This window comes from Ictalurus punctatus, chromosome 7 (genome assembly GCF_001660625.3).
Source record: "Ictalurus punctatus breed USDA103 chromosome 7, Coco_2.0, whole genome shotgun sequence".
NCBI lineage: Eukaryota > Metazoa > Chordata > Actinopteri > Siluriformes > Ictaluridae > Ictalurus > Ictalurus punctatus.
The window spans coordinates 34,797,784-34,811,413 of NC_030422.2; the positions used below are offsets into that span (position 1 = coordinate 34,797,784).

At 40.2% G+C, this 13,630-nt stretch overlaps 1 long non-coding RNA gene across 1 annotated transcript; it reads left to right on the forward strand.

Moving 5' to 3' along the window:
- Window positions 1–5,846: 5,846 nt before the first annotated feature.
- On the forward strand, window positions 5,847–11,484 carry LOC128632956 (uncharacterized). Its single transcript, XR_008396642.1, has 3 exons — window positions 5,847–6,150; window positions 10,081–10,192; window positions 11,227–11,484. It is a non-coding gene; the product is annotated as an uncharacterized LOC128632956 (long non-coding RNA).
- Window positions 11,485–13,630: the final 2,146 nt, after the last annotated feature.

The window sequence follows — 13,630 nt, forward strand, 5'->3', positions numbered from 1 at the left end:
GCAGAGATCGCTTTGCTAATCTGATCTGAAGCTGAAGTGGAGCACATGATGTAAATCACAGCTGATTTTCACACTAATTAGTGCTTTGTTTTAATCTGTGTTAGACTAGCTCGTTTTTCAAGGCATCTACGTGTAGTTACTACTGTTTATTGTCTTGAGTGGAAAAATACCACCACTGCGTAGGCCACGCCCACACCAGACAAACTATAAGCGACACTGAGGGTCTTGTGCATAAACCGTTTATTTATTCCAGTACAGGAGAAGCATCGTTATCTTTCTACAGAGTGATTGAGATTAAGAGCGAGAGAGTTTACTATGAAAGTTACTTTAATCGTAAAAGAGTTTAAGATTACTACAGATTCAGTTTATTTCCCGTAATGAAAATAAAGAATAACAGTAAACGTGTGCTCTGTAACCCAGCTGCTGAAGGACTGTGTTCCATCCCAAGCCTGCACCAGTTCCCCATCACAGCACATTTCATCTCAATCTCAGTAAAACACGACTGATTAGTTCTCTAGAACAGCAGCTCTGAGAGTAGCGCAGGTTTATATTAAAGCACTCGCTCTAATTCTAATATGTTTTCGTTTCTATAGCAACGGCTCGTTCACAGGGACGTGTACAGTGCACGCTCTACTGATAGTAAACTGACTAAAAACCGTTTATAATCTTTGATCTGCAAGGATAATTGTGTTGATGTAACGTGTGTGGAAGGAGTCTCCAGGGTCAGCGCTGTGTGACAGTCAGAGGTGAAGCTGTGACTTTAAGTTTTCAACGTCTTCAGGACAGAGGAGTTTACACTTCTTTACTGTTTCTCCCTAACACCACAATGCCATGTTATGAGAGAATAAAGAGCGAGAATAGAGAGAGGCTGGTGAGGGAACGACTGTTTATAGCTTCTGTAACATGAGAACAAATAATTAAGGGAATAAAACCCTTGAAGACGTGCTGTTAGGAAAATAATGAACAGTAGCTCCGTTTCATCACACCACCCAGTCGTGGATTATTTTCCTCTAACAGCACGACTCACTGCACACCACTCATTTACACAAATTCACACACACACGTATTCACTGTAGAGGTGTGTGTGTGTGTTATCTAGTGCCTCTTCTTCCCCGTGTTGAGTGTGCTGTAAATCAACACGCCGAGTACGGAGCATCCTGTGATTGTTCCCGGGAATATCATCACCGTCAGTAACCTGCACTTTCGTTCATGGCTTTTTTTTTCACCGACTCGTGTCCTCCAGAGAAAAGGAAAAACTCTCGCCCATCTATCGGACGCTCCAGTACCATCTTCTCATCACTCCCCTGCTCCACCACCACATCATCAATTCCTCTTATGACTGATTTAACACACAGTGTCTCCTCCTGAATCTGAACGAACAGTAAATCAGTTATTAGCTCACAATGACGAGTTATTCCAGTTATTCATGAGTCATTCCATCTCAAGTGGTCCAATGCAGGTTGCTTAGCTGTTTTTAAGATACGACAAAATACAAGATACGATCCTGAAATCTTCACAGAAATATGTCCTCTATAGGAGCATTCTGCTGTGAAATTTATGAGTTGGAGATTCCACAGGTTACAGAGCTAGGGCTGGTAGAAATCTGGGGCAAAGCCAACTTCTTTCATACATTTTGAGAAATGGACAAATTCTAGGATGAAGGAACATGAATGTGCAAAATGTTTATATATCTACATGTACCTCGTAATGTGCTCTACAGATCAGTTTTTGTTCCAAGCAGCTAGGAGACGTTGAGGTTTCCGTCAACAGGTGTATAACCAAAATGTGTTGTGTGCCATGACACAAAGATGGCCGTCATAGTTAAACCAAGTTAGATAATAAAAAAACACTGCCCAGTAGTGAGTCCTGTGCTGATTACAGCCACTGGAATGATGAATGAGTCACTCCTGTTCTCTGTACAGACAGAAACACACATTAACACAGTTACACAAACTCTCTTTTTTTAAATGATTAATTACTTGTATTGTGAAACCAAACCAAATAGCAAATTTGTCAAATGGGTCAAAATAACAGGTGTGAAAGCAGACTGAAGTCATCCTAAATCTAGAAATAAACCTGTATTTTTTAAATTACTTAGCAGGTGATTCACCACTGTGAAGGTGAAACTATAAAACCGGTTTTGCTTCCAAACAGGCTTTTATTGCCTTTAGGTTGGATTACTGTAATGCCTTGCTATCTGGGTATTCCATAAACACACTCCAGTTAGTCCAGAATGCAGCTGCTAGAGTCCTAACTCGAACCAGAAGATACGACCACATCACCCCGATCTTATCCACACTGCATTGGCTCCCAGTGAAATCTCACATTGATTATAAAATACTATTATTATTTTATAAAGCACTAAATGGTCTCGTGCCACAGTACTGAGAGAACTTTTAGTCTTTTAATAATTTATTTTGATAAATATCAAAAATCTAAAAGGTGGGTCTCATACCTGACACCTAGATGAACACTTTACAGTAGGTTATATGACTGTAAGTCATTCCCTTCAAATGCTACTGAAGTTATAAACGTGTTTAACAATGTCGTATGTGACTTTAGAGACTTTTTCAATTCAATTTTATTTGTACAGCACTTTTTACAGTAGACATGGTCTAAAAGCAGCTTTACAGAAATATCAACACGGTGTACAGATATTAAAGGTGTGAATTTATCCCAACTGAGCAAGCCACTGAGTGGCGACGGTGGTGAGGAAAAACTCCCTAAGATGTTAAGAGGAAGAAACCTTGAGAGGAACCCGACTCAGAAGGAACCCGTCCTGATCTGGGTAACAACAGATAGTGTGAAAAAGTTCATTATGGATTTATATGAAGTCTGTATGGCCTTAGGAGCAGCCGTAGTCCCAGCAGTCTGGAATTAAAGAAGATTTGAGCTCCATCCAGAGGCAGAAGGATCTGGATCTCAGGTGGCGGCGCACACAGTTGCAGCGGCTCACGGCTCTCCTTTTCAGTGCTCCTTTCTGTTGTTTTTGTATTATTTCTTTATTACTTGTTTGTGCATTATCAGTTCTACGAACATTCGCTATACAAGTCAGAATCATGTCTGTAAGCTGTCGGCCCATGTCTGTAAGATGTCGGCCCTTTTTCCTACCGAGAGAGCTAACAGTGGTGATTATCACGGCTGTGTATATTCCACCCGATGCCAATGTGAACACGGTGCTCTCTCTCCTGTCGAACACCATAAATGAACAGCAGCGGGCTTACCCCGACGGTGTTCACATAATTGCAGGAAACTTTAATAAGGCGAACTTGAAGACTGTACTCACAAAATTCTATCAACATGTTAAGTGTTTTACTAGAGGGGCGAACACTCTGGATCATGTTTACTCCAACATTAAGCACGCGTATAGAGCCATACCTCTCCAACACCTCGGCCAATCAGACCATCTCTCCCTCCTGCTCTCCCCTGCCTACACCCCCCTCAGACGCAGTGTCAAGACCACTATAAAGACTGTTACCACCTGGCCTGATGATGCATTCTGCAAACTATAGGACTGCTTCGAACAGACAGACTGGGATTTGTTTGAACATCAAGAGCTAGAAACATTAACAGGAACAGTACTGGACTATATCAAGTTCTGTATCGGAAATGTGACTGTGGGCAAAAACATTCAGGTTTTCCAAAACCAGAAACAATAGAGCTCTGTACAGAGCTGCTCGTGCCAACATGAAAGGTGGTATTAAGGAAGCTAAGGTGGTCTATAAAAGGAGCATAGAGTCCCACCTGTCCAGCAAAAATAAACGGGAGGTGTGGCAGGGCATACAAAACATCACGAACTACAGAGGCCGTGTTGTGACAACAGGAGACCTGAGTGTGATGCTGGCAGAAGAAGAGCTAAATTGCTTTGCTCGCTTTGAAACATAACAACAGCACTCATCTGCTCCAGCCCCACCTCCACCCTCATCTGGCCCCCGTACCAGTCCAGCCCTGCCTCCATCCCCTTCTGGTTCCTGCACCACTCTACTTACTGTGAGGGAACACGATGTTAGATGGATGTTTCTGGCAGTGAACCCCAGGAAGGCTGCTGGCCCAGACGGTGTACCTGGTAACGTGCTCAGATCATGTGCCCACCAGCTTGCCCACATCTTTACCAGAATTTTCAATCTCTCCCTGGCCCAAGCAGTCATCCCGGCCTGCCTAAAATCAGCCATAATCACCCTAGTGCCAAAGAAGTCGCCCAACACTAGCCTAAATGATTATCGTCCTGTGGCCCTCACTCCAGTTATCATGAAGTGCTTTGAGAGATTGGTTCTTCAGCACATCAAGGACTACCTCCCTCCAGACTTTGATCCTTATCAGTTTGCTTATCGCGCAAACAGATTCACAGAGGATGCTGTCGCCGTAGCTGTCCACTACGTGTTGAGACATCTAGAGCAGCAACAGAGCTACGTCCGGATGCTTTTTGTGGATTACAGTTCGGCTTTTAATACAATAATTCCGGACATTCTCATCACCAAATTGGTCACTCTTGGCCTCCCCCGCCTCATGTGTGCCTGGATAAAGGACTTTCTCACCAACCGGTCTCAGACAGTGAGACTCGGACCCCACCTCTCCTCCACATGTTGAGCACAGGTTCTCCACAGGGCTGTGTGCTGAGCCCCCTCCTGTACTGTCTCTACACCTACAACTGTAGTCCAGTCCACAACAATAATCTTATCATCAAGTTCGCTGACGACACCACAGTGGTCGGACTCATCTCAAAAGGAGAGGAGGCAGCCTACAGAGAGGAAGTCCTAAACTTGGCAGCCTGGTGTTCAAAGAACAATCTGGCTCTAAACACCAAGAAAACCAAGGAACTTATTGTAGACTTCAGAAAACACAACACGGAGCTGGCCCCCCTCTTCATTAATGGTGAGTGTGTGGAGAAGGTCCACACCGTCCGGTTTCTTGGCGTCCTTATCTCTGCAGACATCTCCTGGACGGACAACATCACAGCGGTTATCAAGAAGGCTCAAACGCGGCTCCACTTCCTGAGGGTTCTCAGGAAGTACAATCTGGACTCCAATCTGCTGCTGATCTTCTACCGCTCGTCCGTCGAGAGCCTGCTGACATACCTTATCACGGTGTGGTACGGTAGCTGCACTGCAGCAGACAGGGAGAGGCTTCAGAGAGTAGTAAGGGCAGCACAGAAGATCATTGGCTGCCCTCTCCCCTCCCTGATGGATATTTACACCTCCCGTTGCCTCAGCAGAGGAAAAACCATCATTAAGGACAGTTCTCACCCTGGCTTTGATCTGTTCAATCTGTTGCCCTCAGGGAGACGTTACAGGTGCATCAAAACAAGGACTAATAGATTCAAGAATAGTTTTTTCCCAAAAGCTATTACCATTCTAAACACATACATGTACTGAGTTCACAGAATATGTATATAGTGTCTCAAAACTGTGCATTTCATAGTACCTCCCCCATCCGCCCCAATATCGTGTTTATCTTGTTTATTTATCTTGTTTATTTATCTGTTTATTTATCTTATTTATCTGTTTATTCTTCTTGTTTATTTTATGTACATGTTGGCACGGAACAAAAAAGGAGTGGCTCTTAATTTCATTGTACATGTGTATAGTGACAATAAAAGGCATTCATTCATTCAAATTCGTGTGTGGCTCGGCAGAAGGAGAGAGGGAGAGAAAAGAGTATTAGGACTGGGAATTAGTATAACAGAAAGTCTAGACAGGGTAGGCTTGAGTAAACAAATACGTTTTAAGCCTAGACTTAAACACTGAGACTGTGTCTGAGTCCCGAACACTAATTGGAAGACTGTTCCATAACTGTGGGGCTCTATAAGAGAAAGCTCTTCCCCCTGCTGTAGCCTTCACTATTCCAGGTACCGTCAGATAGCCTGCATCTTTTGATCTAAGTAGGCGTGGCGGATCATATAAAACCAAAAGCTCGCTTAGATACTGTGGCGCAAGACCATTTAGTGCTTTATAGGTTAATAAAAGTATTTTATAATTAATGCGACACGGTCCCTTGATAGCCGCATATCCGCGAATATCGAACATCCAACGTCACACCAACTTTATTCCAGTTCTCCGCCCCGTTACTCGCTCTTCACTGAAACTAGATGTAGAGGGAGAAGTTTGAACTCCGAGTGGAGTAGAAGTAAACAGAGTTTTTAACCTTCACACGGTGAGTTCATTACAGATATTATAATACACTAATGTTATATAAATATTACAGCGCGGTTTAAACGACTGAGATGAGTTTATGTGTTAATACAGAACTTTTAATAAACTCGTCGTGAAGAGTTTGTGTAAAATGTCCGCTGTGGAGAAAAAACACAGACAGTAAATAGTTGTGTACATTGCTGTATAGAAATACCGGCTTCTTATTTTAGAAGTGTTTACTGTTTTTATTGGTTTTGATGATAAATGTGAAACGGCGATGTATTTACTAGAGAAAATATCCTTAATGTAGTGAGATTGTAGGAGTGGTTTATATTGAGCGAGAATATCAAATAAAGTCTCAAAATTAATACATTTTATAAAATCCGATTCAGAATCAAGTTAATTCACATTCGAACAGCAGGGACGTGCAGAAGGGCGAGGGGCGGGGCTCTGTGGTCTCTGGGGGCGGGGCTCTGGGGGCTCGAGCCCTGCACTGGAATAAAGGTAGTGTGATGTTTGATGTTCGATATTCCCAAGCAGAAATTAAGGGACCGTCTCTAAAGTTACATACGACATCGTTATACACGTTTCTAACCAATAGCAGTTGAAGGGAATAATGAATAAACAGTTATATTATGTAAAAAGCATTTGAATTCAAATTAACACAAGAGTGCGCACAAAACATTAGCAAATTAATCACAAGAATATTTGCGGTGCTAAAGTATGATGGACTGCAGTAGCGATAAGCTCTGACGCTGTTGGTCCAACTTTCGGTACTGGAGAATTTAAGAAAATATATTTCCTATTTATTATTGCTGAATAAACATTATCTTGGACATTTTATCTCACCAAGCATTTCTAATTTGTGATTATATTTAGACATTGATCTGCATGTCCATTATTCATAGTCCAGAAGTGTGAGATCTCTTATGCGTGGAGGCCATCTGTCGCACACAACAGCAAGCGTGCGAACAACACGAAAGCTCCCGCTTTATACGTAGAGTGACAATGGCGGAGAAAACCAAACCTTCAAAAGGGTATGATCTTGTATGATCTAGTATTTATTTCTGATAGAATATTCTGATTTCCCATGGGCCCCCCGACTGGCTTTTTTAAAAATATATTTGGACAAGCAAACATTTGATCCTCTTTGAAACAGTACACCCCTACATTTATCACAGCTTCAAACCTGTAATATTAGAATCAGTTGTGGAAGGTTCGGTTCCAGTAATTAGAACCTGCTTAGGGAGTGCAGGTGGAACCGGTCTTATTTATACCCCTGTCATATCTAGTGTCTGGTGTTCCCTTTGTTATTGAGGTGTGTGGTGTCATCATACCAAGATCTAAAGTGTTCTGTAAGGCCTTCAGGAAAAAGCTTGTAGATACCTATGAGTCTGGCGAGGGATTAAAAAAGATCTCCAAATGATTTGAAATGCATCATTCCACTTTAAGGAAAATCATCTACAAAAACAAAGATTTTCCGGGACTGGCCGCCCCAGCAAATCAACCCAAAGTCTCCAAGAACCACAAAAATTCATCAAAAATTCATCATCAACTGAAAGAGTGATATTTATCAGACCATGGCCATGAGGAACTAAATAGTTCCTGTGGTACCTGTACTGCAAACATGACAGTTAAGCTGTGGTTACCTTAATTTTAATGAAACCTGGTCTTTATGTGTGGCTAGCCTTCATTAGCAATAGCAATGTAGCTCTGCAAGTTCCATGTCATTATCAAAAGCTACTACCCTCATAATGTGTTTTGAATGATAAATATAGGTTCTTCCCAAATTTCATGCTTATGCACTGTTCTGTACCATTTTATAATAGAAATAGTGAGTGTGTTGACACTGAAAATTCCAATAACAAGAAGTGCACTTCAAGTACCCGGATGATGCACTTATTCAACTGAAAAAAACAAAGAGTAGAATGTTGGACACTTCATACACTCAACGGCCGCACCTTTGCGTAGGTAGAGGAAGAGAGGAGCGGCTATCGGGCACTGACACTGGATGTCATTTTAGTTAGGATTATAAATGTTAGTTTGAGGGATACCACCCTTATGAAATTCATACACTAGACGATAGAGTGCATAGTGTATAGTACGTCATCTGGGACAACTGGTGAGATATTGTGCATGAAACACATGCACACGTGAAGTCTAATTATAATCCGTCCTCACTGGGCACTAATTATTAAAGCATATGAAGTTAAATGGACATGATATGAGCAGAGCATAAGGACAGATAACGAACTCTGCATGGCTCTGTAGCAGCTAAACCCATACTGCATGGCTTAGTTGTGCCTCCCCTTGGCTAGCAACACTAAACTAGCCAATCTTTTGTTAGATAGGCAAAATGTTTTACATTCCTGAAAACAGTGATAACACAAGGCAGGTTTTATGATAAATCTAACCCAATTTTCACATTTTTAAGCAATTAGCCCTCACATTTTAAGGAAGAAAATGTATAGAAAGTTTATTTAGAAGCATGTTTTAAAATGTTTTTGATGTAGAAGAATCTGTGTACATGGTGTGTTCAAGTCATGTCTGAGAGATCATATTTGCAATTTGCACGTGAATGCCACCACAAAGTCATAATTACGACAGGGGAAACTCAGGATTTTCTTTGAGCTCCGACTTTCTGAGTTGGTGGAATCATTGAACCAAATGTCTGTAGTTTTGACGGTATATTTATTTAAATTTAATGTTTACTCGTCTCAGGTGATTTCAAAGGAATCCGACAGAGGAAGAGGGAGAGAAAGAGAGACAATAAAAGTAAAATATAATATTGTTTTTAGAATTTACAATAAGCTAATTTCTTGCACAAATAGCACTGTACAATTATTATATAATATGTAAGGATAATGTTTACAGTGGCTGCATACGTTTTTTAAAAACAAGAAAGCAAAACACACTTGATGGGCATTCTTTGTTCTTCAATTTCTAGAACAGAGGTGCCGCAACTAGGGCCCGCGGGCCAAAGTTGGCCCGTGGTGACTTTTAATTTGGCCCATCATGCCATATATGAGAAGATGGAAAGTGTTGAAAAAGAATGAATTAAATTGGGAGAATATGGCTGATATTACTGATATAACTGATGGAGTCCCGGCAAAGGTAGGGAGTAAATTTGACGTTGATACCTTGGTGTCTCATAACGTCAGTGAATGTGGAGGGAAAGTGGTAAAGTACAGTGCATCCGGAAAGTATTTACAATGCTTCACTTTTCCCACATTTTGTTATGTTACAACCTTATTCCAAAATGGATTAAATTCTTTATTAAATTCCTCTTTTGAAAATTAAGGACCAGCTTCATGTCTCTCATTGCAAACATATGGCTGCATTGCTAATAGCTTGAATTATTAGGCATTAAACTCTATTGTACTATAAATGGAATTGTTTCTATGTTTTCATTATACTAAAAGATTCACTGAACTATAATTTTATGAATGTTATGAGTTTTCATAAACGTGGAAAATAAACCTGCCTTAGTTAAGCAGATTACAGAGTAATGTATTTATTTATTCTTAAATATTATAAATGAGGAGAACCATGGCAACTTTAATTTTAATATAATACAGTTTGGTATAATGCAGTGTTTACTTTCGGCTCACGGCCCTCAATCAAGTTTGGTTTTTGGCCCTTCACAGGATAAAGTTTGGGCTCCTCTGCGCTACAAGTACAGTTAAAAAAACAATAACTTTGCTGTATTTTTTTTTTTGTTAATTAAGAGAAGGAGTCATCTTGCTCTGACTAAAGTGACTTGAATGCACAGTCAGCCCCAGATGATTAAAAGTCCAGCTAAAGTTCCTGCTTGTGACCGGCTTCACTTCCGGTTTTGCTGCCACGATACCTTTATGATTTTTTTTTTGTGATGAAGAGCACTTTTATTATAGCTTTTGCCATAGATTATTATTATCAGTAGTAGTGATTCTCAGTTTATTTCCCACTGAAGTTATTGTGATTAGGTACCTGGTTAATTCCTCACCTGTGCAGTATCTGAGACATGGAGTCCTGCAGGGTTCCTCACCATGTCCTGCTTTTAATCATCCTGATGTTCATCACAGGTGAGTGTGATTTCAGTCTCACTGCTCACACTGGACTCAGCTAGTTCCTCTTACAGTCTTCCAAACCTCTATTAAACATGTTTCAGGATTCATTTCATTTACTTCCTCAGGATTTCATTCCAGAGTTCTGTTTATATATATATATATATATATATATATATATATATATATATATATATATATATATATATAAAATTTATATACATAAATATATATATATTAAATATTGTTATATAAATATAAATATTGTTAATTTTGTATTTCAGTGACTGATTGCAGATATGTGTGCTTGGTTTTCCTATATATTCTATGATCTTTTATACTTATGACATCAATCTCTGTAGAATATGTGGAATATTTGTTCTTACGGTTGTTAACAATGTCAAGTATTTCCATTTTATCAACTCCCCTAATGAATAAATAAAAACAGATGATATATGTTCTCCCCGTGCTGCTGGGGTTTCCTCCTAGTACTGATTGGCATTTCCAAAGTGACCATAGAGTGTGAGTGTATGTGATTTTTCCCTGCGATAGACTGGCACCCTGTCCAGGGTGTATCCTGCCTCCAGGCTCCTCCATGACCCTGAAAAGGAGTAAGCGGTTGAAGGGCAAAATGGATGGATGGGATATTCATGATAATTGGGGCAGTGGTGGCTTAGGCTAACCCAGGGAGGTTAAACAATGCAGAAGACTAATGATTTAAGAGTATAAACACTGGGAGTGTATGAGATGTATATATGTGTCCGGCCACTGCAGGCTAGATCACCGCTGATCATTCCGTCACTGACAGGACGGAGAGCCATGAGGATCTTCTAGAGTTACACTGTTTGAAAGTGTTTGTTAGTCTGAACAGCACTCGCCGTCTTTTAGTGTTAATCCATAATAATAAGTGGAGAACATTTTAGCTAACATCCGTCTGATTCCTGAAAGAATCTGTAGTTCTCTTACAACAGGTTCTGGTCTCTTATGGTCTTCTAGTAACCAGGTCTAGATAGATTTATATTTTATTCTGTTTATCTGCTTCTCTCTTTCAGTATCTGAATCAGCTTCCACTGCTGTATGGGTGAAGTTTAATCAGGCTGCTGATCTGCGCTGTGAATATAAATGTTCTGGTTTGGCCAAATGGACACTGATCAGTGACCGAGATGATGTAGTGGCAGAGTGTGATCAGACATCCTGCAGGTCATTAAAGGAGGGATTTAAAATGTCCCATGATCGGTACCTGAAGGGAAATCTCACCCTCACCATCGCTGCAGCTGATTTCAGTAAGAGGAACACGTACACGTGTGAGTGTGATGGCAGACATGTTTATGATGTGCGTCTCAAAATCGAGCGTAAGTGTCTTTACCTGCTCTATAACTTATAAACTCTTACTGATTTAGGTTTAATGTGTTATATCACATTTACATCGAGTTAAGATCTTCAGTGTTTTTCTCCTCAGCGTTGACATCATCAGTTCAGATAAACACTGGTGAAGATCTGAAGCTGGATTTGCATGTGTCAGAGGGAGTGAAGGTGATCTATAAGGGTGAAGATTCAGCAGATCCACATGGTGAAGAGATCTGCAGAGTAGATAAAAGCTCACTACACTGTATCGATAAATACAGACAGAGAACATCACTCTCTAACACAGTTCTTACACTGAGAGGAGTAAAGTCCACTGATGGAGGTGCTTACACCGTGTATGACACGAACTATAATGAAGCTCTTCATATTTACTCAGTATCAGTGAGAGGTACGTATTCAGTGTGTTTGTGTGTGTGTGTGTCTGTGTGTGTGTGTGTGGAAAATTCAACATTTATCAGAATAAACTGAATTATGGGAAACATTGAGTACAGATTTATGTGTGTGATGGTCTGATAACTGAAAACAGTCTGATTTGGGCATCTGAAAATGGCTTTAATTAAATAAGGTCACATGACCATTTAGACTACTAGTTATAATCAGAAAATGTTTTAAATGTCTAACAATAACATATAAATGTAAATTCATATAAATATCAGTGATTATGGAACTATAAAGATCCTTCTGGGCTTCTCTCATTGTCTGGTGTTTGACTTCATCTGCAGTGTACTGAACTGTGAACTGGCCTCATGCTGCGTGATTATCATGTCTATCACACATCTAATCTGATTTTTTATTCAGATATTTGGAGGGAAATGTGAAATTTGATAATTCTAGTTCATCATGTAGCTCTCTGAATTCTCACTGTATTTTTCTCACATACACGAGACACTACACGGGCTGATGGAGTTTCCTCAGGAGCTTTCTGTGATGATCAAATCTCCAGCATTTTATACCTTCCACTGTCACCATGTCACAGTCTGACACGTCCAGGCTCTGTTCTTTATACAATTAGTTCCTGTTAATAAGAATCCGTTTCCCCGTTATATCTCTGTCTGCTTTCCATGTCGCAGTACATTTAATAAGTTTATGTTATTATACCTGAGCAGGAAGCTGTGAAGTCTGATTTTATTTCACATGAATGGATTTAAACCTTCTCTATTTACCGTGACAGAAAGTGAGAGCGCCCCGTGTGTGATGGGGAGGGGGTAGAAGGGGGCGGGGCTTCCTCACAGTATCTGAGAATCAAAGAATCAGAGAATAGAAAATATTCATATAAATCATTCCAGATTCACAAATAATTTATTTTCAAATATAAATTAAATATTTACAAACCAATTTAAACACGATTAAAGAAAAAACAGTGTACACTGAAGTATTATTAGAAAGGCTATAGATTTAAATATAGAGTTTTTATTAGAGCCAACAGTAGAACATGCATACACACAAACTCACTGCCTTCACTGACCCATACACCTTAAAGGGACCAGGTCCATTTACATATCACTACATACACACAAAAAACTATATAAAGTTTAGATACGTTTGTTGGTCACAGCAGGAGGAAATGACATCAAATGACAGGAAGTGATTAAAGGGCTCAAGATATCAAAATGATGACAGTACAGTTCTGTTATTTAACCTACAGTATAGTCTTATCATGATTTACTGATAACACCTGTAACAACGTGTGTGTGTGTGTAGGATAATGTCAATACAGCTAACTGTGTGTGTGTGTGTGTGTGTTTGTTTGAGACAGATCAGTACAGAGGACAATATTGTCCTCCACCAGTGTGGATGATCTCCCTGATCGTGGTGATGTTGCTGTTGACTGCTGGACTGGTTCTGATATTTCTGTACCAGGAGAGAAAATTCAGTCCTTAGACCAGAGACATGGAAATACTGGAGACCTGCATGACTGTGACATCACAGATCACATGACGGTGTGCTGTAAACAGAATAAAATCCCCAGCACATCCCCCTGATTAGATGGCACTCAGTCACTGCATGGACACTTCCACAACAGAAATATAATTATCTCCTATAAATGACACTTTTACTGTCAGAATAGTTCCACATTTTAATCAGTAATGT